We start from the raw sequence: 27,565 nt of genomic DNA, 5'->3' as shown, positions 1-27,565 counted from the left end.
ATTAATCTTTTATAGTTCCATTTTCTGTTATATACGACAATTGTTAAAGTAATTGCAATCATCTACCGTATACCTGCTGCTAAAATTTTGCTCTTGCAACTGACTTAAAAGCGCCAATACGCGTATACCCTACGGAAGACGATCCCAATTTTGAATATTTATATATTATATTAAAAGTCTATATCTAGCAATAGCTCAGTGATTACTAATTATCCGTAAGTTTTTTTTCACGTGCATAAAAACAAAAAAAAATAAAATAGTTTTCAATAAATTACCAAATGAAATAACAGTGATAAACTGATAATCCTACGGAGTTGAGTTAGCAAGAAAAGTATATATTATATTCTCTCGTTTTGTCACTATCACCATTCTCGTTTTGTCAGCTCCCAAAACACCGATAAAAGTTGATTAGTTTTTATAACAGGCCATTGGAGACGATTCTTGGTTCGAGTTATAAGGGTAATTGGCATCAAATGACATGGACTAATACGTCCCAATTACTGATTCCATGGTAATTATTATTCTCATTAGAGGTAGGTACTCAGATACCATATAAATGATGTGCCCCATAATTTACTAGGTATTTATTTAATCTCAGGTTTTTCAATTGCAATATGCCTACTTTGTTGTAACTTCTAATTTACATAAAAAGGATTTTTATTTAAATACATTATTATAGTTGAATTAAATACGTATATGGCTAGTAATATCTAACAGTAACAATATATTATAATGTACAGGAACATTGGAAAAAATTAAGAAAAATAATAAAGGCATTCGCTAGTCTAATTACAATGGGATTAACGTATTTGTTTTTAACTTATAATATCATTAGCGACGCAAAACTCGATTTGATTATATTTCATCGAAACGATAAAAAAAAACAAGGGATGTTTTTGTGTAATTTTGTGGTAAACGATTAGAAATATTTTAAGGAAAAACGTAGTAGGTACGTTATTCTTGTATTATTGATGATTCGTAGAATCGCGAAACATCGATTTTTATGTTATCGTTCTTATATATTATTATGTTTTTTTAATGTTTTAGTATCCATTAAACAATTATTTGTCATAATATATTAATATACGTTACATGTAACTATTAAACTCGTATCAAATTTATAATAGAATATATATTTTTTTTTAAAGTTTATTAAGGCTTTACCAATACAGGTTTTTAGCCTACTTTAATCAAAATTTATACAAGAAAAAGAAAGGAATATATATATGTGTACATTAAATTTTGGAATACATTTTACTACATTATTATATATAGAATATTTTATATCACTAAATATACTTTACTTATACTTCAGTAATATTACAGTTGTGTATTAATTGCCTATATTTAATAAAACGAGTGTAGTGAATTTATTGTATAGGTACAGTTAAAAAAACCAGTCACATATTTTTGTTTATTTTAAATTCTAATCGAATACGTATTTGTTTTAATTAAATCTACACACGTTATAGTTAACACTGTCACCCACTGTATGAAAATATTATTAATCAAGACACAACAGACAAACACAAAAATAATATGAATACATTATTTCGAATCCGTGTCGAGTATCCACTATACATAGTTCTCACCAAGAGAAACGGTCGGTGATAACGGAATAACGTCTTAAATATTAATCGATTTGCAATATCATCGTTAATATTATATTACAATATACAATTTATGACGAAAGTAAAAATATAATACCATCAGTATATAAATGCCCAATTGTCAATAGTCGTCAGACAACTTAATGATACATCACGACGAATATATAGGTACAGATATTTGTACCTAGGTACATGATGATTGACGATTACACATCATATCGTTGATTATAAATATTAACTATAGCTACACATAATTTACAATCAATGATCGTGTAACTATGACTTAATCATTCTAAACAACGATGTGGTAAAGTTCCGTTGTGACCTGCAGTAGGTCCTATCTATAGTGTATCATCGTTTTGCCAAAGAGTTCCATAATATTATTATAATAAGTAGGTGCCTATACCTAACCATACCACGACAGTACTTGGTATCGCTGTTAATCCGACGTCTTTAACTCGGTTTAATTTAACTGTTCGTACGCGCGTGCGGTCATGTTCGGTGGAAATAAAGATAATCGCAACCATTCTCCAAGCCTTCTCCTCCGTTTATTGCGGAAAACCTACCGTCATCGACAGTTCTCATTGTTTCGGCGGCCGCAAAACGACACCCGGGGGAGTGCACGCTCGCTATGCGGTTGGCTCCGGTTCAGTCCACGACCGTTATCGTGTTTGAATGATCACGCGTCTAACTCGTGCACGCGCCTGTGTATGTGTGTTTATATACAGGGTGAATTACCAAGTATGCTTACCCCTATTTTCCTTAGTAATTCAGTTATTTAAAATTTTATTATTGGAATAGTAATAATATCAGTAATATTAGATTATTGAAGCATATTTGCACGAAGTAGATACTACTGGAGGAGTGTTTTATGGGGTTACAAACTTCTGTTTTTCTAAAAAGACTGGAAGAGATTTTTTTATACCATAATCCATTCAGCGGATCATTTTTCCAGCCATCTTGACGTGTCAAAATTTGAACGAGTAGTTTTCAAGTTATTTAACTTTGTGTATTAGGAGGAATACTCATATGTGATAATGAGTTTGGAAGATAAATGGGGTAGCGATTTGAGAGCACAGTATTGAATTCTAGGTGCAAATATCAAATATAAACTCCATCTATTTTATAAATTTTGGATTACGTACACAAAGTTCTTAATAAAAAAATGATCTTCTAAAGAATTTACATTAAAAAATCAAAGGGAAGGATTTCTTTCACAAACTGAAGTTTTATAACTTTACAGGATGCTTCTCAAGTGGTAGAAAAAATCTCAAGAATTGTAAAATAATAAGGTACCTATAAATTCAGTATATTTAAAAGTCCAAAAACCAGAATTTAAATTAATGTATTGCTTATAAAGAAAAATCCGTTGTGAATCATCCTGTAGTATATACGATAATAATTTGATACATTATTATGTTTTTCTGAGAAAATTATCCCCACGTGCCCTGCACAAGACGGAGACTGCAAGGAAATATTGTGTCAATGATGTAGAATCGTCTACGTATACATATTGCATAATATAAAGCAGCGGCGGAAAGAAATTGGTAAAATATACTGTGGACAAGGAGAATTTAATTAAATCGATTCGTGCGCCAAACGATATTTCATTCGGTTGGACCTCGTCGCTACATTTTTATATTTATATTATTAGGTTTTTATTTTTTATCTTTTGTTTCTGAATAAATCGCACGGGTAGTATTGTTATCTTTTTTCCATATATTTTACAGGCGTGTATATTAAAAACGATCATAATATAAATTGCAAGTTTACGACGCTTCGTGGGTTACTTTCTTATAATATTATTAAATACGGAACGAGAAATTTTATAGCAACGATATTTTGTTAAATTTCTGTATAATTTTGATTTGTTTTGTGAAATATGTGAGCTTCAAGATTATATAGCTACATTCGATTTCCATCTGATATTCTTTTACATAATTTAATCAACAACTTTGTTAAAACTTTCATTATTTAAAGTTACTTTTTCTGTTTAATTTTTTTAAATATTAATACTTAATTGTTAACACCCCAGGAATAGAAAAACAAATTATGAAATGTGAGATAATATTCTTATCTTATTAAGATGCTTATTCTTACAATAACAAAAAAATCTTTTCAAAGTTGAAAAATAATTTTAAAAGCATTTTTTAGTGTATTTTAAAAAAAATTGTTATGAGTGCATTAACAAATTTTATTTAAAAATGTTTAAGTCATTTTTCTTGTTTTTTTAGAGAATTTGAATCCGTCCACTACTTATAATTAGAATTAAGAAGTTGCACAACTGTTTGTAGGTACTTTAGATGTGATTTACTGTATAAATATATCTTTTCAAAAAACTTTTATGATATAGGTACTATTAAAACAAATCAGTTATAAAATAAATAATATTTTACTTTTATAAAATTTTGTTTAAATGAGTAGATAATATTAAAAATATTATAAATTGAATATTTTAACTCGGAAAATAATTTTCTATAATATTCCAAATTTAAACTAATTAGACACTTGAAGAAACTTTTAGTTTGAACCTTAATATAAAAGTAAATTACAAGTACCTACATTAAGGCATTAAGCTTATGGTTATTTTTACCTAGTGAAAAAAATATTTATCTTATATTCACATTATATAAAATAATAATATTATAACGAAAATTAATAACAAAATTAGGTAGCTTTTAATCCGTATATTATATAATTACTTTTACATAGTCAATAATGCTAAATATTTAAATAGATCTTCGTATATGTACGTTTCAGCATGCATAAAGAATAAGGCAGTACTTAATTCGCTTTTACAACTTTTTTTTCAACTTAGTGTCACAATATTTCTGGAATTCTAATGAAACTTATAGTACTTCTTAGCATAAATCAACGAAATACATCAAACTTAATAATATGCAGTTTTTAGATCATAATATTATACTTATGTATATGATATAGGATATAGACTATATAGTTACTGCTATCCTCGTTGGAAATCCAGAAAAATAGTGACACCAAATTGTCTCCTTTAACATATTTACTTTAGGAAATAAACTGAAAATTAAATTAGTTTTATCTTAAAAATATTTTAAGTATCTAAGACCTAAGAGAGGGATTTATTCCCCATAGATCGCTTCTTTTTGTATCCATGCGTGTAGTCAATATAATTTACAATGGATGTTATTTTAATCAATACTTTTATTTGTAGGAAAGAACATAAAGAAATGAGTTCATTAGTTGGCTGAATAAATTAGTGAAGAGATATCTCCGAATCTAACTCTGATATCAAAATGTCCAAGAAAAGCTACAGGTATTTCAATTAATATTTTAATAACTGTAATTTTTAAATATAAAGTTCAATATATTGATTTAATTTGAATGAACATAGGGGAATTTAGGAAAATATCCTGAATGTGTGGCACTGTGTACACTAATGTTTGAGAAATTATAATAATTTAATACTATATGCACAATGTATAAATAAATAAGATGAGAAATCCTAAAATAAAAACCTGGAAGCATTATTATTTACAACTTTTACTATACAAATAATGAGTCTCTTTGAATTTTACAATATTCAAATGTTGTAACAACAATAAAAACTAATAATACTCTATACCATTATGGTTATGAAAAAACTGGTTTAAACCTGGTTATATATGGTGCATGTAAGTAGGACAAGGTATTATGAAAAGCTCATTTTAAAACCTTGTCATATCTTCTGTACTATATTATTATTAGGCTATATAGATACTTAATACGCGTTTTTATATACAACATTTTATTTTATTGGACCCTGGTAAAATAATACATGATGCTTATGTTAATACTGTTAACTTATAATAGATATTTGAGTGTCTAAAAAAGTCAATTTGTATTATTTCTAAATATTTTTAAACATAAATAACATACAATGAATTTTATTTATTTATTAATTTAAGTTTTACTTAATATAATATATAGAATACATGCTCTATAGTAACTATATACCTATAGCATACTAATATAATTTATGTTTTGATGAAGACACCATTTTCGAATAGTATAATGTGGTAAAATGCACTATTAATATATACGTATGTACAATATTAAGTTGAGATATTGAGTTTTATGTAAAATCTTGTTTTCAAATTAAATAAACTACGAGTAAATACGTACTTAACTGATCCTGGTGACCGAAAAATATAAAAACGATTACATTTTTATTTATGATTTTTATACCAATTAATAAAAACTAACAATTCAAGACAAACATTTTCAAATATATTTCGTATAATATATATGGTAAACATATACAGATACAACAGATAGGTAGATCGTAGGTACGTACGTGAATAATGCCATCAATATATTTTAAGTTATTATCAGTGCGTTAACTATACTTCTGAGTAAGTGGGTACTTAAGTTTAGACATAGAAAAATGGTAGTCGAAACGATAAATTTGCATATAAATTTAACACATTTTCCAGCGGTGATAATTTAGAATTAGGGAAAACTCGAAGTCTTTATACCCAGTGTAATGAATCGCTTTTGGTAAAATTGACTTATTAAATTTTTTGAATTAATTTAACTCGTGAAGATAATATATTACATGGGTATACATTCGAAGCTAATTATTATTTTTACATAATTTTTGTACAGTGTAATTCACTATATAATATACACGCTTATTTCCATTTTCCCTTTAATTACAAAACTTATTTGAAAACGGATTTTTGGAATTTTTAAGTTTACTAGAAAAATTTTTTAATAATATTACATATTATGATTTTTATACCATTTGAGTTCCTCAAAAAAAAACAACTTACTTGTTTATTACAATAAATTGAAAATTATAACTATAATATGCTACGCCTAATATTAAATAATGCATATTATTTTGTTTGTTCGTTGTGATTTTCAATATAATAATACATGTAAACATTTTATTAATAAGTGTTCTTACTGATTTTCTATGCTTCTGTGCATTCATCAATTGGAAACTTAACACTGGTTGGAGAACACAATATGTTTTGAATATTCAGTATGTACAAAGCTAGAGTTTAATACCAAATGAATTTGATTAAATGTGTTGTTTTAGATTTGAAGATTTAATGTAAAAATTAATATTATCGTATTAGGTATAATAATTAAATTCTAAATACCTCAATAATATTGATACCTAAATATTTTGTACAATAATTTGTTCTTTTTCATTCTTATTTATATTCAAAATTTAAGTATATGGTTCTTTCTACTATTATTATATTATGTTCAAATATTTTATCATAATCGTTAGCATGGCAAAAACTGTTCAGAATATTTTCTGAGATGAACCGATGCTTCGTGTTGTATACTAAAATTCTTAGGTTAGCCTCTATTTTATATATTATAGTTCAGCAGGGCTGATGTAATTTCGCTAATTTTCCACTATAGGATTTTTTTCTTTAGTCTTTGAGCCTTGGTCTTAATGACTAATGCAATTATCACATTGTGAAAAATGAAACAATTTCCTTTGTGTCATGTTTTATTGTTAGGTATACATTTTACGTAATATACATAACGCTACCCGAATATCGTTCATTAGTGAGTATATTCGACGGAATTACTAAAATTCACGAGTTTTTGATAATAAAAAATCAAAGTATGTTTAAAAAACTTAAGCTTTGACAACACAATTTTAGGATCCAATATTGAAAACGAGACATATGAATAAAAATAATTAATATGTTTTTAGTAGGGTGAGTTATTATTAAAGAGTAAAAAAACTGTAACCCTAACCGATTTAATGATGTATTGTAAATACGTTTAATCAAATAATTATTTCATCTAAATATACTTATATAAGGATAAGGTAAAGGCAAATTAAACTGTATTTCTGGCTATAGTTGCACACGTTGAGACTAACAATTTTATCATTAAAGCTCTCCGTTTGCTTGTTTAAATATATACCTATATAAACAATTATAAAATATTCGTTTTGAATAAACTACGTTCATAATTTAGTTCTATAGTACATTTATTATTGAATTTTCTGGTGTATTTGACAAAATATGTACCTATATTGCAAACCTGAATAACATAACAGTATTAAGGAACTAATTGACAATTCAGGAAATGTTGTTTACTTAACTAGGTAGTCACCAGCACTTGTGAATTTGTAATTTTGTTAACGGATTATTTCGTCGTTATTATTGTTTTTATCAAAACACCGCAACTCCATATTTTATTTAAGGTCTTAAAATTATATGAATTCCTTCAAACATGCCTAAGAGAACTGACAAAGTAAATAACATGTTTCTGTCATAAATAATGCGTCTATCTAATGTAATACTGTAAATAAATATATTCATTGGGATGCATTTTTAAATGAATTTTAGTTTAAATGTTTGTTCTTAGAGAAATATACATATATTATCTACCTAATAAAAGGTGTCCGAGATAGGAATCTTAAATCTAATCTAACCTTAAAAGTTTAATACTTTCTCACATGAAGATAAATATTTTTTTTGATATTTTATATCTCCTTGAATATTTTGAAATCAATTATTATTCTATCGCAATATTTTAAATGACAAACATTGTTGAAATTTTCGGATCTATAAATGAAATTGAAAAAATGTACCTATAATACTTATATAATATTAGATCTATAGTCGAACAATGTAATTTTATTTTGAACAATGATTAGTGATATTTTAAATATCAAATTTAGTAATTAACTATTAACTATTTATATCAATCAATAAACAAATAATATTTTTTGCTTAGGGTATAGGTAAATCTCTTCTACAACTTTTTTAAATATTTTTTTTGTATTAATTATTTTCATTAAACTGGAAGACTACGTTCGTTTAAACACGGTATTTTAATTAAACTGTACAAATTCCATACCACTTATTATTACGTTTGACTGCACAATAGATATTGAATATAATTTTATAGTAGTTTAAAAAAATATATAAAGTAATTTAATTAGTTTATATATTTTTTTAAACTACTATAAAATTATATTCAATATCTATTGTGCAGTCAAACATAATAATAAGTGGTATGGAATTTGTACAGTTTAATTAAAATACCGTGTTTAAACGAACGTAGTCTTCCAGTTTAATGAAAATAATTAATACAAAAAAAATATTTAAAAAAGTTGTAGAAGAGATTTACCTATACCCTAAGCAAAAAATATTATTTGTTTATTGATTGATATAAATAGTTAATAGTTAATTACTAAATTTGATATTTAAAATATCACTAATCATTGTTCAAAATAAAATTACATTGTTCGACTATAGATCTAATATTATATAAGTAATTAATTTAAGTTACTTTAATAGTTTAATGAGCAGAAATTACAATTGTTCGAAAATATTCATTTTACCGCCTATAACTCATAAGTAGTCGTTACTTTATTACATTTTGTTTGAGGAATGGTTGTTGAAGGATGTGAGAAGTGAATCTTAGGTTGTTTTCAACAATTCGAAGTCACCATTCTTTTATTTCTAAAATTAGAGCACTGTAAATTATTCAGCATTACGAAAGAAAATATAAATATACATAGGTATATATATTTTTTTAAATTTAATAAGCCTCTGCGTCTATGCCCATTAGCATACAATAAAATATATTATTTTAAGGAATATTATGCATTTTCATTTGTCATTGCTAATTAAATTTTATGATGATGAAATATTATAATTAAGAGTATTTATTATTACGAGTTATACTAATATATGCTGCAAATAATGGAAATAATAGGTTAATTGTATTCTCCTTAATTTAAATTTATAGCTTTCATTATTTTGACATATTTTATAAGAAACCAGTGATAACATTTTTATAATTTAATATTCTTCATGGTATGAATAAATTAATTTAAGAAATTATTTCAAAAAAGCATATTTTTTATTTCATATTGAAATATTATTTCAAGTTCATTTGCATATATATTTTTGAGTAAACAAAACTTGTTAAATTATAAAGCTGTAAGTTATTGAGTGGAACAATGAATGTATAGAAAGTATTAGATTAACAATCTTGTTTTATGATCAAAGTGCACCGAGTGCAGTGAGGAATAAAATCATTTTTCAATTACGTTTTCAATATGAATGAAGTGAAATGCATCTATTAGTTTCACATTGATATATATTTTTTAAAACATTCTGCGAAGACATGTTTTTTATTGGAAAAAAGAAAGAATTATCCTACAACTTTTTGTGGCATTTTCATAGCTCATAACCTAGTCTCTTATTAGATTAAAAGAAAACTCGTTGTTTGTTTAGAAATATCATGAGAAAGAAAAATGTACGTATTCAGCTTACCAGATATCAAAAAACCTTAGGTATGTTATAAATTATTTTAATGAAAATATTAAACTAATAAGAATATTATAGTAGCTGTATCGGTTTTTTTAGGAAACATTTTACGACCGTTAGTTTTAGGATGAGAACTAAAATAGATAAAATTTCAAAGTTTTCATTCGCTTTTGTTACAATTAATCTTTTGTATATGTAGCTAAGCAGTAATATCGATATATATTGTTTTACATTATCTAAGACGAAAAAAATAGTTTCTTTACAACCTATCCTACAAATTACATGTTATACAAAATATATATTCAGTTCGTGGTTTGGTATGCATGTATTTTTTCTTCTTACATTTTAAAATGACAAACTTTGGCACATATTAACTAATGGCTAGACTAGTGTCTATCGTGTAACTATAATATATGTGAGGGGTTATAATATTGTATAAATGAGTGAGTTGGTATTTTATAATTTACAATATAGTATATGAGCCTACTTACAATGCAATATAATATTATAAATTATAATAATGATTCTTAAAATGTTTCTATTTTGTATGTGAGTAATGGCTATAATAAGATAAAAAAACAGATAGGATACAGAAATCGGGTGTTGGGAATTTGTTTCGCTTTGTTCATTTTTATGGCAGAACAGTGTTGTTTATTATTATTATAAACTTGAAAGCAATAATAAATCATTGTACCCAAAAAGATACTGAGAGGCATTCGGTTTCCTATATTATAATAGTGTTAATATTAAAGGGTGTTTTTTAAATATTCAATTGCTCATAAAATGAATTTATATGAGAATTCCCCTAGAGAATTTCCAATTTTATGTTGTATAACAATAGTAATAAAAGTTATTACACTTATAAGTTACCGATACAAGTTTCAATTTTAAAAAACAAGAAAATACATTTTCGAACGAAAATGTTATTCATGTACTACAGATATGTACAGATTTAGTTATCTACTTTTAATTTTAAAATTTGTCTGACAGACGATTTTCAATGAATATAAATTAAATATTTTTGAGTAAAACATAGAAATATTTTAGTATATATTAATATATTAGGTATTTTATAAGATTTTATTACATATCCGTAAAATCCAGTCGAAAAAAAGATAAGACAAGATATGCTTTTGTTTAGCTTTTAACTTTTTGAAATTTCTAAAAAATGCTTTGCTTGGTTTACTTAGTAACAAAAATAATTTATTCAAACTTTTTAAGTAGGTACTATTTATAATTTCCAATTCATTACATTTAAATTTGGTATAGCTCCTTAAACCTAAATTGATGATATTATAATCATTATAATAATAAAAAAAAACTGTTATTATAATGGCATTAGTGTAGGTACATTATACATATTATTTATTAATTTATATTATTTTAATTACATGCGTTTATTTGAACTTATTAAAAATTATACTTAATAATATATTTTAAATTAAAAATATTATATTTGGTTCACACTTAAATGAGTCACATTCTAACTTTGACAGGTTATCAAGAACTTTTATCATGAAAATATTCTATTAAAATATTTTTCCAAGATTAATTTCAATTATAACGAGAATAATAATAATTAAAAATTTTCCATATTTATTTAAGCCCTAAAACTTAGCACTTAAAACTTATTTTGAATGAAGGATCGGTTGACATAAAATGTCATATTTTATAGAGTAGGTTAGTCCATTAATCAAATTATATCAAAGAGTTTAAAACAAATTATAATTTAAAATTGAAATTACTTACGGATATTGTGATAGTAATATGTATTATAAGTAACTATTTATTTTATATAAAAAAATTAATTCGTTGAGCATAAATGCTCATACATTGTTAAGTAAAATAACTATCGCGTATGAGTTTACATAAGATAATATTAGTTTTATAAGGAAATTGATAAATAATTGACTAAGATTTTAGATGTATGTTTAAGACCAAATAATGTATGTAAATTCAAAAATAGTTGAAGTTCGCGCAGTTCACACTGTTTCATCGTCAATTTTCCACCTTATTGCTATATCACGAGCTTATGGTCTCTTAAAACGTGTTTTTGACAAAATAATGGAATAGGTTCTGACCTTGATGGCTTAGGTATCCTAGAAATGGCTTCTTTCATGGCATCATGCACAATCACCCGTTTAGCTACTTGCCCGCACCCGTTTCCTAACCACGAATTGGACGTAGATGATTTGTAAAATAGAAATCCATTCAACTCCAGATCACATTATTCTCACAATATTATTATTACTATCGCCACCACCATCATAATCATGTATAATAGGGCCAATGGAACGATAATATGAATTAAAGTGACAATTAATGTCCTGTGCAGGTATTTCCCTAAATAACAGAGGCATTTCAGGGCCGTGTGTGATCTGTGAAAGGGATTGTTTTACATTTGATGCATATACACTGGTAATGTGACAGAATGAGAGAAACCTTCCACTAATATTTGTCCCTTTCTTCAGGATTTAATTTAACACCACCCAAAACAGCTACATTACATCCTCTGGACTCACCGTGGACCTTTCGTTACAAAGTGCGTGGGCGTGCATATACCTTTTATATTATTGTACCCTTGTAACCGTATATCGCATATAGGTTTTTGGACGAAATCCTAATTGTTAACCACGGTAGATTAATAGTAAACGGGTTTAAACTCCGAGTTTGATTGGGATAATTATTCGTGTGTATAAGCTCTCCAGCTCTTTTTCTATAATATATTATTCGTAGGTACGAAAATAATATCGAATTATTTATGAATAAATAACATACATATACTTTTAATTCTGTGTTTTTCTATCTCTCGTTTATTTATTTATTTTTTGAAAATTTAATACCATAGTTCAAATAAAACCAATTGAAGTGGACGTCAATAAATTACTGTTTATTTTGCTTGCAGTGTTCGAAATCATATTTTTCTGATACCTAATGAAAGTAGTTGGAAAATACGAAAAGCTTTTAATATGTTCCAATGTTTTAGTACATAAACTATATAAAATCCAACATTAAAATAATGTAACCTACTTTAATAAAACGTCAATGTCAATTATTATACATTATTTTTTATATAGGCTTATATTTATCTTGTCAACTACTCACCAAAAATATAAGTAGTGTTTACTGTGTATAATAATAATTATTATCTTTAATCAGTATTACTCTATAGTATTCATATTCATAAAATATGTTTCTTATGTTAAATAGTATTTTCAACAATTAAAAATACTTAATTAATTTTTCGCTATTCATTTTAATAAATAATTTTTAAATGTTTTTGCTTTTCACGATTTTAGGCTGAAAATCTCGTATTTATTGACAACGAGTAAATATATTAACAAAACAAGTTTATTTTTCTTGAGGTCTAGGTCTAATTTATTTTACTGTTTGGTCGGGCTATTCATGATTATTTTTTATCTGTGAATGCATTATAGTCTTATTCAATTTGAAGAGAAATTAAAATATTTTTACTGATCGATTATACATTTATATCAAAGGTTTAAGAATTTAAGTGTAAAAAAAGTACAAAAAACGAAGTATAGTAGGTAATGATGTTTGTATAGCCGTTTTCGAAATTCAAGTTTCACGTTTTTAATAAAAAATATATTTAGTGTTTTTGTCTGTAATATAAAATATAAGTAGTCTTTGAGTGTACTTAACTAAATATTATTTTCACTTTGAATGATTTTCAAAATAATAATTCGCTTTAAATTATTATTGTGAAATTGTGAGTAGTTTTTCTGTTTATAAACTGGGTTTTAATCGCATATAATATTTATTGGGTACCGATATTTAATTATTTTCGTAAGTAACTTTGGGATTTTCATTTATATAATAATATTATTATAATGAATAGTATTATAAAAGTATTAATTAATATTTTAATTAATGTATAATTTTTTTTTCAATTGTTTTTTTAAGCTCTTAAGCAAAGGTTTTTTCTTCAAGTGTCATTTTGTTCATTTGTTCATTAGTATTCCATCTCAAGTAATGCAATAGTTTCAGTAAATTAGAAATGTATTAAAAACACTCAAATATTATTGTTGTTATTTTTTTAACGATTAAATGGAATAAAACCGAACTTATTAATTTAATATTTATTTTGTGTAACACAGAAAATTAAAAATGTTAATTCTTGAATAGAATCAAATACCGTAAACAAAATAAAAATAATAATACAATAAATCAAATTAAATTTAAATTTGAATTATAACACGTAACAATAAATTATACGCTTCACGTCAAACCACTAAATAATAATATAAATAATGAAAAAATGAAAAATGGTCGAATCTGATATTCAATCATCCCCGTTAAGCACTTTTACAGTTTCGTGAGAATATAGCATCTATTTGATGATTTATTTAATAATTATTTCTAGATTACTATTTTTCAAAGGTTTAATCATTGTGATTTGTGTAATGTAATGATTTTTTTGCGTTTCTAGTGTAATTAATTTTATATCTAAAATTATCGAATTTTGTTTCCAAAGTATTCAAGAAATTGAATTGATCACTGAAAGAAGTCTAATTGATTAATTTTTGGTAACTATTTTTAGCGTTTTAGTATCTACATATGTATACGTACTATTTACAGGCTTTTGAATTTGAATACATTTTATTTTTTCTCAAATTATTTAGGTACTAACAATAACTAATTATATAACTATTGGAATAATTAATGTATCATTTGTTTAGATTTCATTCGTATTTTCAGAATATTTTAACGCACCATCATCGTTAAATATTTAAGAAGTCTTTTTTCCCTTTACTCTCGGTGAAAACATTTTGTATAAGTTAGTTTGCTTTCCAAAACTAATACTAAACATACCATTGATATTATATTAATATATGAATTATTTAAGTATTCATTTCCAAAAATTATTTTGTGATTATTATTTGAAATTAATACAAAATTAACATAAAATCTTTTACTTTTACGGAACTTAAAAATGGTTAATTGTTTAACCAACTAAGCCATATCGTTTTAAGTATATAGTTATACATAATAACGTTAAATTCATACTTATCAAAAATGAGGAAGACTTCATATGTGTCAGTTGTGGTACACTCTTATTAATCAAACACATTTTACCTGAATTTCGTTCTATGAAACGGGCAAACGAGTAGCTGGGAATATCAAATATGATTTCGGAAGCTCTCTATTCAGATACCATGATATGTCACATGATTGCCTTTTTAATTAAAACCAATCTTATAAATAGTTTATAATCTGTTCTTGTCTATGTAATTTGTAAATACTGAATCCTTAAAAACTATTAACTTTAAACTCCTTGTATCCCAATGGCCATAGACGTTTATTTAATTAAATCAAAAAAAAATACTTAATACTTATCAACATTAATGATCAGAGTTGACGAATAAATTATGTATTATTTGTAGATTGTATGTTGGCGATGTTTATAATAATTATCTGTATTGGACTTATAGGTTGGATATTAATTGAATTAAGTGTATTATTAGCTATTGATCAATAACCTACCTATTTCCATTGTTTTAATGTTTTACTAAACATAAAAAATGTTCATTATGTTGTTTGAATGATTAATTACACTTTAAAAATATATGGGTGTGTTCATTAATTGTTTGATGTCAATTATTGATATATATTTACTTTGCTTGGACCTCAAAACTTTGATGGCGTTATTCGGCTATAATAGGTTTATTAATCATATCTACAATAGTATTTTATAGAAACTTATATGTATTATGTTCTCGATACAACCTGATTAAAACACAATTTGCATAATATTTATTTAATTATTATGTAGCGTTTATTAAAATATTAGCCTAGTAAAATAGGTAAACTGAATATTGATTGTACGGTTGACAAGATCGATCAGTAATTTTTATGGCAAAGTCCTAACAAATATATTGATGCCTGCAGTCTGCTCTTTTAATGTATTTATATATTAAATGTATACCTATATATATATATATCGACACTCCGAACGATATAGTGATGTAAACATAGTTATTTGATGAAAATTGAAATTTGACCTAATTCGTACTTGTCATATACACATGTATATCACTAAAGTAAGTTTGTTTTGCCAATCAGCGGGATCGTGCCAGTTTACCAAAATTTGAAAACCTAAGACCAACAGTATAATATTGTTTTAGGCAAAATAACACTGTGGATATGTGTTGATTCAGTGGTTTACACGGATCATGGATAGTAAACAGGTATATAACTCAAGTAAACCGATTTCTCTTTTAATAATAATATTTATATACTGTAAACTCGGGATATTGGAATAAACTATTTCAGTATAGAAAATAATGGTTTTTGCAATAGGAATTGTATTGCTTAAACGGTGAATAACAGTTGAACGTTTAATGCACACTATAGTGTACATTTCGTAATATAAATATTAGATTTTATACGTAAGTAATAATTGCCAATTGAATATTATAATAAATATAGCTAGGTACCATGATTAATGTGTAAAAACTTTAAACTATCGACAAGAATTGTTTTGGCATTTATTTATTTTGCTACCAAAGTTATATGCTATACCATATTTGAATAATATAATGGAGACACAATAATATTATTGAGACGATTTATTTTAAAAATAATATGTAACATTGAAAAATCATATACGAACCCAAAAGACTGACTCTCAACACCCATATGCGCATGCTCAGCCCTCTAATATCGAGAAATAATAACACCAATCTAAAAGTCAAACTTCTAATTTACAAAACTCTCCTGAAACATATTTGGTCTAATGGCATACAGTTCTGGGGTTCAGCAAAAAAATCCAACATCAATAAAATCCAAGTATTTCAAATCCTAGCTCTTCGAAGACTCTCCAATGCACCACTGTACGTCTCAAACCTAACATTACATAATGATTTTCACATGAAAACCATCAATGAAGAAGCTCAATTCTTCCTAACCTTCCGCATGTGACTTCTATCACACCAAAATCCTTTTATTAAAAGCCTCCCCTCTCTAACTTTCACAGGAAATCCAAGGCGCAGGCTAAAAAGGAAATGGTATCGTGACCTCCTACAATTACCAAGTTAAAATATATAATATATATATGTATACACACACACAATTCCAACCATCAATAATTAAAAAAAAATTATATATATATATATATATATATATAGGTATAAATAATTCATAAGTGTTGCTAGTTGACAGCTCTTAATCAATTTCTCACGTCCTGTCTTCTCTTAGCACATAAGCTTATTGTACATATTTGTATAGATTGTTTATTTCTAATAAAAAAAAAAAATAATAATAATAATAATATGTTTCAAGCTTTATAAAGCTGAATTGACATTTGCAGTTTGAGCTGATATTTTAGCATAAGTTTGAAAATATATACGTAAAATACAATTATTATGTATCAAGTAGGGGAATTTAAATCGACGGATTAATTACAATTGATATTAAAATAATATAATAGATTATCAATTTTAATTTAAAAATCAAACAAGAAGTACCTATAAGTCTTTATGTATACATAACCATTAAGATATCATATATAATTATGAATATATATTATATTATAAGTTTAATTTGTTGTTGGTATGTTTATCGAGTAGCGTAGTTTTCTTTAAAATTAATTTTTTTTTTTTTTTTATTGATCTTTATAGCTTCGGCGACATGGGCCATTAGCTTTATACATAATTTACATTATACTATTACTTAAAATTTATATGTTTTAGGTGACAATTTAATTACAATAATAATGGCTGTTGACTATATTTATTCTAATTAAATGTATTTATCTATTTTGGTTGTCCTGAGGAATGACATGATTTTTTCGGGTTGACAGTCATCGGGTCCGATTGATTCGTATAAGTTGGTTGGTATATTTAGTTTAAATTAATTATTGTCGGGTATATTTCATAAAAATTATACAGTTTCTTTAAAAACAATAAGTTATTTCAGTTTCATTATATTTGTTGATAAAAAACATAAACTATATAACTTACACACAAAGTAAATAATTATAATTTCTCACCGTTTAATTTACACTTAAACCAATGTATAGTTTGTTTAAATTATTTTTATGGTAGAGCTCATTAAATTTTATTATTTTATAAACCGTAAATACAAATTTAAAAATGACTATTTGATGTTGATTATTTACAATATTATACGTAGGAAAAGTTTACCAATATAGTAACTTCAAAGATGTTATAAATTATAGCCTTGTAGAAATAAACAATCGTTTCGGTCTTGGCTGGTTTAGTTCAATGTTTATGGATTGTTTTTTCAACCAAGATTGAAAACCTGTTAATATAAACCAGAATTTTGTTTTTACTAACAAAAATATTGTCATGCAAAACATTTTCAATAATCTAAACCATAAATGTTTACCTATTACTATTATATTTATCTAAATGATTAAAAAATTTAAAAACAGCAAATTGTAACCCTTTTCATAATAATGTAGAAAGGTACTAATATATTATGACTCTATCATAATAATTTATTTAAATAAATAAAATATTGTCATCTTTGGATGTAAATGTTGGCGGAAAAATACCAATTATTGATGCCAATAATGCTATTACAATTAAAGTCATTTTTGGGTAACTTGAATGAACATGTTGAAACTCTAAACTCAATTATAAATTATTCTATACCATTAGCACTAATTTTTTGGATAGTTATTAGACTTGAAAATACAAAGATAATTATTATTTTGCATATATCTTCATCTGCTTTGCGTCTTTTACAAGTTCCCGTTATTGCGTCGTTAAAAATATAGTAAATAAAACTTAATGTAAGCCTTGAAAGTATCTTTTTTTTTAGATTTGTATAGTGATGATTAACGCTATTGATGTACATTATACAAGATTTGTAGATTCCTGCCGAGATCAACAAATATTACATCTATGAGGGGCTGTATTTCACGGAGGTTAATTAATTTGAGAGGGTTGTTATTCTTATTTGATTGAAACTATGTAAGGGAACGATAGATCTAAAAGGTGTGTTAATATTTTAGCCACGTTATCTTGGGTTTTAAGTATAGACGTATAGGCCACGAGAGAAAGTCTTTGAGAGTTAGTTTCTCGAAAAGCACTCAAGTTAAATGGAGAATCATCGATTTCCCACTCGGCCCATCTAGGTTATATTATATACAATACACATACATACATATATATATATATATATTATACACTTCTGAATTACGCATTGCTTATATGCGCTTTTCTCGTCGTCTTGGAAGTCATAATTTACAGCTTTTAACATAAACTATTACCTAAATATTCATAATATACATTATAAAACAAAGAACCACGAAAACACACTTCACTATTTGCGCCCATTATCTGTTTTCGCGTTGTAATGTGCTCTTCATTTTACATAATTCAACTAGAAATAATGTGGCAATATTAAAGAAAAAGGACTTTATATTGTTATCTGAGCCACTTTGTTCTACTTGTTGCTTTGAGTGATAGAAATGCTTTTAGTGGACGAAGAAAGGAAACGATTTGTTAAAAGAAACAACACACACACATCTAGGTACTTAACAATAAATTACTTACCTAATGTAGCGACAAGTGACGTGAAATATAAATTCACTCATAATATAATATTATCATACTAAAATTGTTGAAATCTTGATTGAATTATTTTGATAGCTACCTATCTGAATAATTTAGCTGCACGTCATGAGAAAAGAAGATTAATCAAGTGGAGATAGGTACTGTTGTTAAGATTGTATATCATATATTGTTAAATCGTATCATTCCAGCGAGTTAACTTTTATGGGTATAATACGAGTAAATAATAGCAGTTGTAGGTACGCATTACATTATAAAATAAATATTAGTTAAAATAATATGTCGGACAGTAGTTATTTGTCAAATGAATTCTGAAACATTAACAACACCTATATGGTTTTAGCGAATACGCGGACTCTCGTTTTTATTATGATTCGTAATGAACATAATACCTACAATGATTCATAAAGCTTATATTATCATCACGCGTAATAATAATATTTGCGCAACGCATTCAGGTCATGGCACTTGACCGTCCTTGCCACATAATATTATAAACAACAGCGTTAGATACCTACTCGTCATATAAAATATAGACAATATTATTTTTATACAAAATATATACAACAATAATATTGCCTTATAATCTAATCGTGATTCGATTATGAACGATCGGCCATGGGATTATAATACGGGATCAACCTAATTGCAATAGAATCGAATAGGATATTATTCTGGATGTTAAGACAGCGTATTTCGAAACAGCTATAGTAATCGCATAAACATGGACACGATACACTCGTCCCTCGTGTATGATCGATATTTAAAATAGTAGGCTCCTATCAGCTTCCGTCTTTATGCGATCTAAATTCATTATACTATTATCATACAACATTATTCTGCTTAAATGTTTGCCGCGAGTACCTAATACCTATAAAGCTATTAAGTATTTTATAACACTACCCAAATAAAATGTTGGGCCCTTGTAGGACAGGTACTAAATATATTTTTGGGCCCTATACAATACTTTCAATAAAATGAAACCCATTACAAACAATGCGGGAATCACATACACGATTACTACTTAATATCAATTTTATGTCATACAATTGTATTTATAAAATAAGTATTTCTACCGCAACATATCAAAATGAATTGCCTTTTGTATTCTTCGTGAAACAGCCTTACCCGTTTGGGTGTCCACAAACTAATTTGTATAATATTAAGATTTTCATCTAAATCAATTTTGTTTTTCAATCATTTATAATATTGGGACCTAACATCCACGGTTTGTACGATTAATTCCACACAAAATGGAGTAAGTATTCATTTCACACCATATCTTGATCATACGTTAAGATTCTAAAAGTTTTCAGTTAGGTACCCAATACCCACAGAAGCAATAATTTAAACTAAAAAATAGCTTAGCATCGACTAAATGTAATTAAAATCGAATAAGAAACTTTCAATAATATTCTATGAAGTGAATAATGAATTACAGAACTTTTGTTCATTGAACTTTGTGAATTAATTTGAATACTTCACTGTAGTTTTTCATTCTTTTTTTTTTAATCGATGATTTAGAATATTTGGTTGTATAACTATAAATTTTAAATTTAAATAAATTACCTTCTAAATGATTAACAATAAAATTTATTATTTATAGGGTTACCTATATCGTATAACACAATATACTAATGTTTAAAAATGTACTCACAATTACTGTATCATAAAATATTATGATGGCTCTTAAATATGTTTTACCAAGAAAATTATGTTTTGATTTCCTTATTTACGTTAAATAGTTTAAGTGAATCAATGATATGATTGATTTCATAATATGTATCTGTATTATTATCTTACATAACTGACCAATATCATTTTTTTTAAACAATAAAAACCTAAAATTCCAGTTATAGACTTCTCTATCACGTGTTGGTAAGACCACAGATTATATAATAGATATTATATTATAATATTATATTATATTATATTATATAATAGATAGACTATACAGTTAGACGATTTGGCATTTATCATGCTTTTGAGTATATTACCTATATATATTTTGATAGTAGTATTCTATATCAATATTATTCGATTAAAATGTAGTTAAAACATAAAAAAATTTCATAATCTGCCACGGTAACCTAGTACTTGGTGCTAATAATGTCTAATTGAATCAGCAGCGTGTCCTAATAAACATCTCGTCGGTTTTTGTTAAAGACGCATCGCCACTTGTGTTATTTTACGAAGTCATACTGTGAAGTAAACAAATTTCAAAACCTATGTAAAAAACCAATTACAGTCGATTGTTCACGTCTTAAAATATAATTAAATAATATTTAAACCGGCTGAACGAAGGATTTGTTTTAAACTAAAAAATAATTCACTGGTTTAACTGCTATATAGGATGATGGCGCAAACTTTCGATTTTTATGACTATTTGAAAAGTTATAATTTTGACTTTTGTAATAGGGTCGATTACGTTTTTATAAATCTAAGTATAAAATGACCACGTTTAAATGTATTATATTATCATCTTGATCGGAGCCATACATCGTTTTAATATTGGATCTGTTTATTATAAACGTTATATACGAAACCAATGAAATATTGCCTCTAATGTTGAATATTGTCGAACATCGTATAATGATAGCTACTATGATATGGAATTTTCATGAATTCAAAATTATTTTGTTGAATATATTGGCATAATATTAAGGTCAAAACCTAACATATCTACAACTGTTCAATATGACGGACGGTTTACATGTTATAATTATTTGTGGGGATAGTTTTCTATCGATAACATTAGTATAACAACGACATTGATATTCACTTATATATAAAAGCGAATGCGAATCTATAGGATAAATGCGAAGAGTTTGATGTTGATGTATTTTTTTTTTTTAAACCTGTACAAAGTTTCAGATTTTGACGTATAAAGATGAACTACGATATTTTTATTGTAAATATTGTATAATATTATATTATGGTTTATGGGCAAGAAATATGAAATATACATTTTTGTTGTCGTTGTTTTGAAAGATGGGTTTTTTTTTGAATTTAAATTGAGTTTTATGTCATATGCATATACGTGTTTATGTAGACTAATGGAGTTTGACTGGTGTCATGTTATAGTGATAGAACCTTTTGTTTGTAGTTTTTTGTGAATGTATGATATAACAAAATACATATTACAACATAAAAAAAAAAAATTTTTTTTATATTGGTTTATTATTTAGTTTTTAATATTTATTAATTATTTAGTGTGGTTTGTCTAAAAGTTTTGTTCTACGAACCGTTCTAAATAAGCGTTAAAACTAATTATATACCTGGACATTTTTTTAATTAAAAGAAACAAAAGATTCATAATAATATACGGCACAATTATGTGTGATATTAATGATATAAATATTTTAAAGAGTACAATCAATATAATATATAATTTTGCGATTTATCTGAAAAATAAAGATAACATAGGTGTCTAATCAAGTCGTCAAAGCGAAAATAATGTGATATCAATTATCACAGATTTTCATGAAAAAAAAAATTAAATTTTGAGAGGAATAGGTTCGTATACAAAAAAAAAAAAATAGATAGTATTTCAGTTAAAATATTATGTAGACAAACATCGTTTGATCTAAAATGTCACGTGTTATTAATTAGCATAAAATGTTTTGTTTTGGAACAACTTAATAAATTTGTTTATTTTGCCGAATCAGCAGTAATAGTTTTAATTGATTAATTGTTATTTCTTTCTGATTGGAAGCTATAATAATACAAAATGTATTACATTGACGCCTATATATTTCATATTTTTTTCAGAATGGCTCTTTTTTTAGAGTACAAATTAGATAGTGGCTATTTTTATATTAGTATATTTTTATTATAATACCCAATCATATTAACATGGTTATTTTTTAGTAATAAAAACTGTGGAAACTATTTACTGAATATCAATCAATGTAAAATGCTAGGAAAAACAGTTTTGATACCGATTAGGTTGTAATATATTAATATATAATATAATATTCAGTGAGTTACTGGTAGATAATCAGATCTAGTTTATATAGAAATGTTTCAGTACTTTAAATTAATTGCGAAAACAAAAACAAAATAGGAAAATAATGTTTTAATATTTACGCAACAAAATTTTAGACAACAATTTGTATAGTTTAAAAATATTTGATTTTTTTATTATATATATTTATATTTGTTAATATGAAACGTTCGTAATATTTTTGCTCTTTTTAAGCTATTAAATTTTTTTTTTTTTTGACCAACATAATACGATACAATTGTGAGTAAAAAATTTGGTAACATAATACAAGATTCCTTGTAATTCGTAAGTTTTTTTTGCTGGAAATAATACAAAAAGGTTAGCATTCATTCACATACCTTTTATACGAGCGTTTTTAATTCAAATTTTACGACATAGCCGACTACCTATTAAATAAACAAAAAATAACGGTTTTAGTTATTTGAAACTTTTTGCCATTATGACATTGTATATTTTTATCTTCTGTACAGTATAAATATAATTTTCAAATTATATTTTGATTAATTTGATTCTATTTATACCCCAAACTTATTCAGACCGTTTGTATGGTATTGATTTGTAAGTAAATAACAGCAACTAATAATGTTTAAAATAATAATATCATAATCATATTATATATTATTAATAATATGTGATTTATTTTTAGGAAAAATTAGATCAATCTATCATTACTTTAATAGAAAAAAAAATTAATAATAATTATTGTACAAATAAATTCCTTAATAAATAACCTAATGACCCCGACGAGAATCGTCACTATCTATACAAAAATGAAATTTTAAATTTAAATATATTATTATCCATTACAGTCACTCGTCCTCAATAATGATTAGGTACAATTGACACCTACTGTACGATTTATTAGATTTTTAACAGTAATTTTCTGTCCATTCAACAATGTTTGATATATTTCATTGCTGAATTATATACTAAATGTTAATAAATGTTGAGTTAATCCAGATCTGTAAAAAAATGACATTAGTATATGGTTAGGAAATATTTGTGAGTAATCATTAAATAGAGTGATAGTTATTGAGATTTATCAATTTATAAGTATAGTATATTTTATCTTTGTTATGTTAGAATTGCATACAGATACCTAATGAAAAGGAAAACAGCTAGGTAGACTTTATTTAGAAATATAAATTTCGATAAATTTGTGCGTTCGACTTAATTTAATTATCGACCTCCACTTCAAACTTAATTGAAAATATCTACGGGAATAAATGAAAGAAACATCAAAGTGCCGTTCCTCTGCTGTAGATTGGATTTGAAAATGAAAAATAGTGAACACTGAGTTCAATGAAGACGCTAAACAGGTTGATGCAATAACCGTCACGAGACACATTTTGAACAGTGTGACATTAATATACTGAATTGTCAAATACACTATGCTTTAGTATGGGATTTAAAGAATAATTTTTTTTTTTTTTTTCATTGGTTGCTGTTGAAAGGAAACAATTGAACATTGTTATATTTTCTTTGTACGTTTTCAAGCCTATTTAGGTTTAATTATTAAATTATTATTTTATTTAATATTGTTTTTTTTTTTTTTAATATTAATATATCTATTTTTACGGAGCAAAATTTGTTATTTTTTTACCACGGTAATAGCACGGTTGGCTGCATAGTTTTTAGATATTCAGTTATTGGAAATTATGTATGAATGTTTATAATACATATTATAAAAGTTATGGGTTCTAATTGTAAACTATCATCATTACTTAGAAATATTTTTAAGATGAGAATATCATAAATGTATTAATATTAATTTTTATTTACATGTATGATGTTAGAAACTATTTATTTTATAGAAGATTACATAATTATTATTATTTTGGTTTACACTGATCCCAACTAGAAATAGTTAGAAAAAATCATAATAAACTTCGGATTTTTTGTGAGCTGTTGTAGATTGTTAGATATGATTCGAATTGTACATTATATTATCTTATCCTTACGATATTTACTATTGAAAATTACAGTATTTTAATTTTTTGTGATATGTATATATAGGTACCAGTTATTTGATTATACTATTGTCAATGTTTTGGGCGTAGTATTAACTACAATCTGTCTAATTTAATCTTATAGTTTTGTACCTTTTTCGAAAAAAGTAATAGAGCTACTTCTCAAAATAATTAACCTCCATGCTGCATTGATTGGGTTTATTGTTTGTTCAGAGTGGTTATTCGAATACTATAACGTAGATAGTTATAACATCTGGAAATCTTGACGATTATATTATGCATAAAATCGCGTTTTGGTATCAACTATCAAAAATTAAATTTAGATTAATATTTTAATTTTGAGCGCTAGATTGTTTATCTAAAACTAAAAAAAATATATCTAATATGCAGTTTAGCATTGTATATGCACGGATGCAAAATCTTAAAATATAAATATGTATTTTTTTGGATCTAAGTTTAATTTAATTTTAAAATGTAATAAACCAATAATAATAAGTGATTATGAATAATATCATACCCATAACGAATAAAAAAGCATAATTCGCAGAATGAATTAATTATCCGCCCACAGGAAAAACAATTATTGTTAATTAAAAACCAGTGAGTTGAAGACAAATTATTATAATAGCTATTAACAAATTTATTTAATTATAGTACCTTTACATTAATAATGGATGCATACTAAAGCTGGTTACGAAACCACCGCCTATTTTTTTTTTACGCTTTTTTTGGATAGCCAGGTTTAGTAAGTTGATGCAATAGTACTATTCAATTAGTGGAACTATGTGATTTTTGAGATTTTACTTAACTAGATTACAATACGGTTTGGCTACTTTATAATTTTACATATCGTTGGGTGTAGTGGAGTAATTTTATACGTTAAAAGATTCATTTGTTTTAGCTTGTTGAGGTTTGAATTTAAAACATCGATTACGGTTGATGTTTAATATTTTAGCATTGGTACACAGTTGGATTCCTTATTTCCTAATTGCATTGATGAAAAATTTATTGATTGGTAGTTTAGTGTTATATTTTGTAGTTTAATTTTGCGTAATTGGAATCTAAGATATCAATGGTCGTGAAAACGTTTAGTTAAGAGTTTGTCATCTAGTGTTGTACCCATGTGAATACGGGGCATTTCGTTCCTGTATTTATAGCAAGAATTAAGTATTTAACGGAGAAGTTGTGCAGTTGGTAAAAAAAAAGCATAAAACTAGTTCACTTCAGACACTAACTATATACTGAGAATAAGTAGAAGATATTTTTGCCAATGAAACTTAAAGGTGGAGTGTATGGATTTAGGTTCTTAAATTTTATTTTTCATACTTATTTCCTTGTTTCACTTTTCAACGAGGATGAGATGTTCTTGAATAATTTTAAAAGAATTTATGACTTTTTGCAATGTCTCCAATATCAATAGCAGATAGGTACTTAACGTGGGTTAGTATATTAAACAAAATAAGATCGGTGACTGTTAATGCATTAATTGATTTTGATAAAGAAATGGATGATTTGTACGACTATGTATAGTATTTTTAATAGGCGTCTAAATAATAATGGACGTCCAAACGTTGTCGAACGCCATTTTACGATAGTTATGGTGTCAAAAATAGTGATATATATTACAAACATACATCATATAAAACGAATAGGGAAATTTTCAAGACTCCAATAAGCTTAGATGATTAAACCAGCTTTTAATAGGGGAGGTGCAGGTGCAAACGATAACGTTTTATGTCCAACGTTTAAACATATATATGCTTTCTCCTAAGAGATTTAAAAAAAATATATAAAACGTTACAAAGATAATCTTTATTCTTATTCTTTATTTGTGTAAGTTTAGCATGACTTTTGATATACAAAATTGGAATTACACGTTGTAACTGATAAAAAAAATAATAATAATAATAATATGATGGTGATGAAATTTGAAGAAAAAAAAGAGAGTTTCCCGGTCCATTAATATTATATTATCAATGGTGATTTTTACTTGTTCGAAAACCGTGTAGGGGAGTTATGTATAGTAGCGCACGAACGCAGAATATTGTGTACTGCAGTGTTGTAGACGAAGATAAATTACTCGCACGTGTAGCTGTATAAATAATATAATATATTATAGACGATGTCAAAAAATCAC

At 25.9% G+C, this 27,565-nt stretch overlaps 1 protein-coding gene across 5 annotated transcripts in view; it reads left to right on the top strand.

Moving 5' to 3' along the window:
• The window catches only part of Pde6 (phosphodiesterase 6), a 99,889-nt gene that overhangs the window by 16,813 nt on the left and 55,511 nt on the right, over positions 1-27,565 (top strand). For 4 of the 5 annotated variants that reach the window (XM_015524561.2, XM_015524559.2, XM_015524562.2 and 1 more), the window contains exon 2: positions 4,804-4,905. The exons of the other annotated variant lie outside the window; for it this stretch is intronic. The gene's annotated coding sequence lies outside the window, so the exon portion shown is untranslated. The remainder of the gene's footprint in view (positions 1-4,803; positions 4,906-27,565) is intronic. 5 annotated transcript variants of the gene reach the window in all.

Source organism: Diuraphis noxia, unplaced genomic scaffold, assembly GCF_037042655.1.
Source record: "Diuraphis noxia isolate RWA-SAM2 unplaced genomic scaffold, SU_Dnox_SAM2 contig0003, whole genome shotgun sequence".
NCBI lineage: Eukaryota > Metazoa > Arthropoda > Insecta > Hemiptera > Aphididae > Diuraphis > Diuraphis noxia.
The sequence above is the reverse complement of the archived record's forward strand: the minus strand, read 5'-3'. Positions and strand labels throughout refer to the sequence as shown.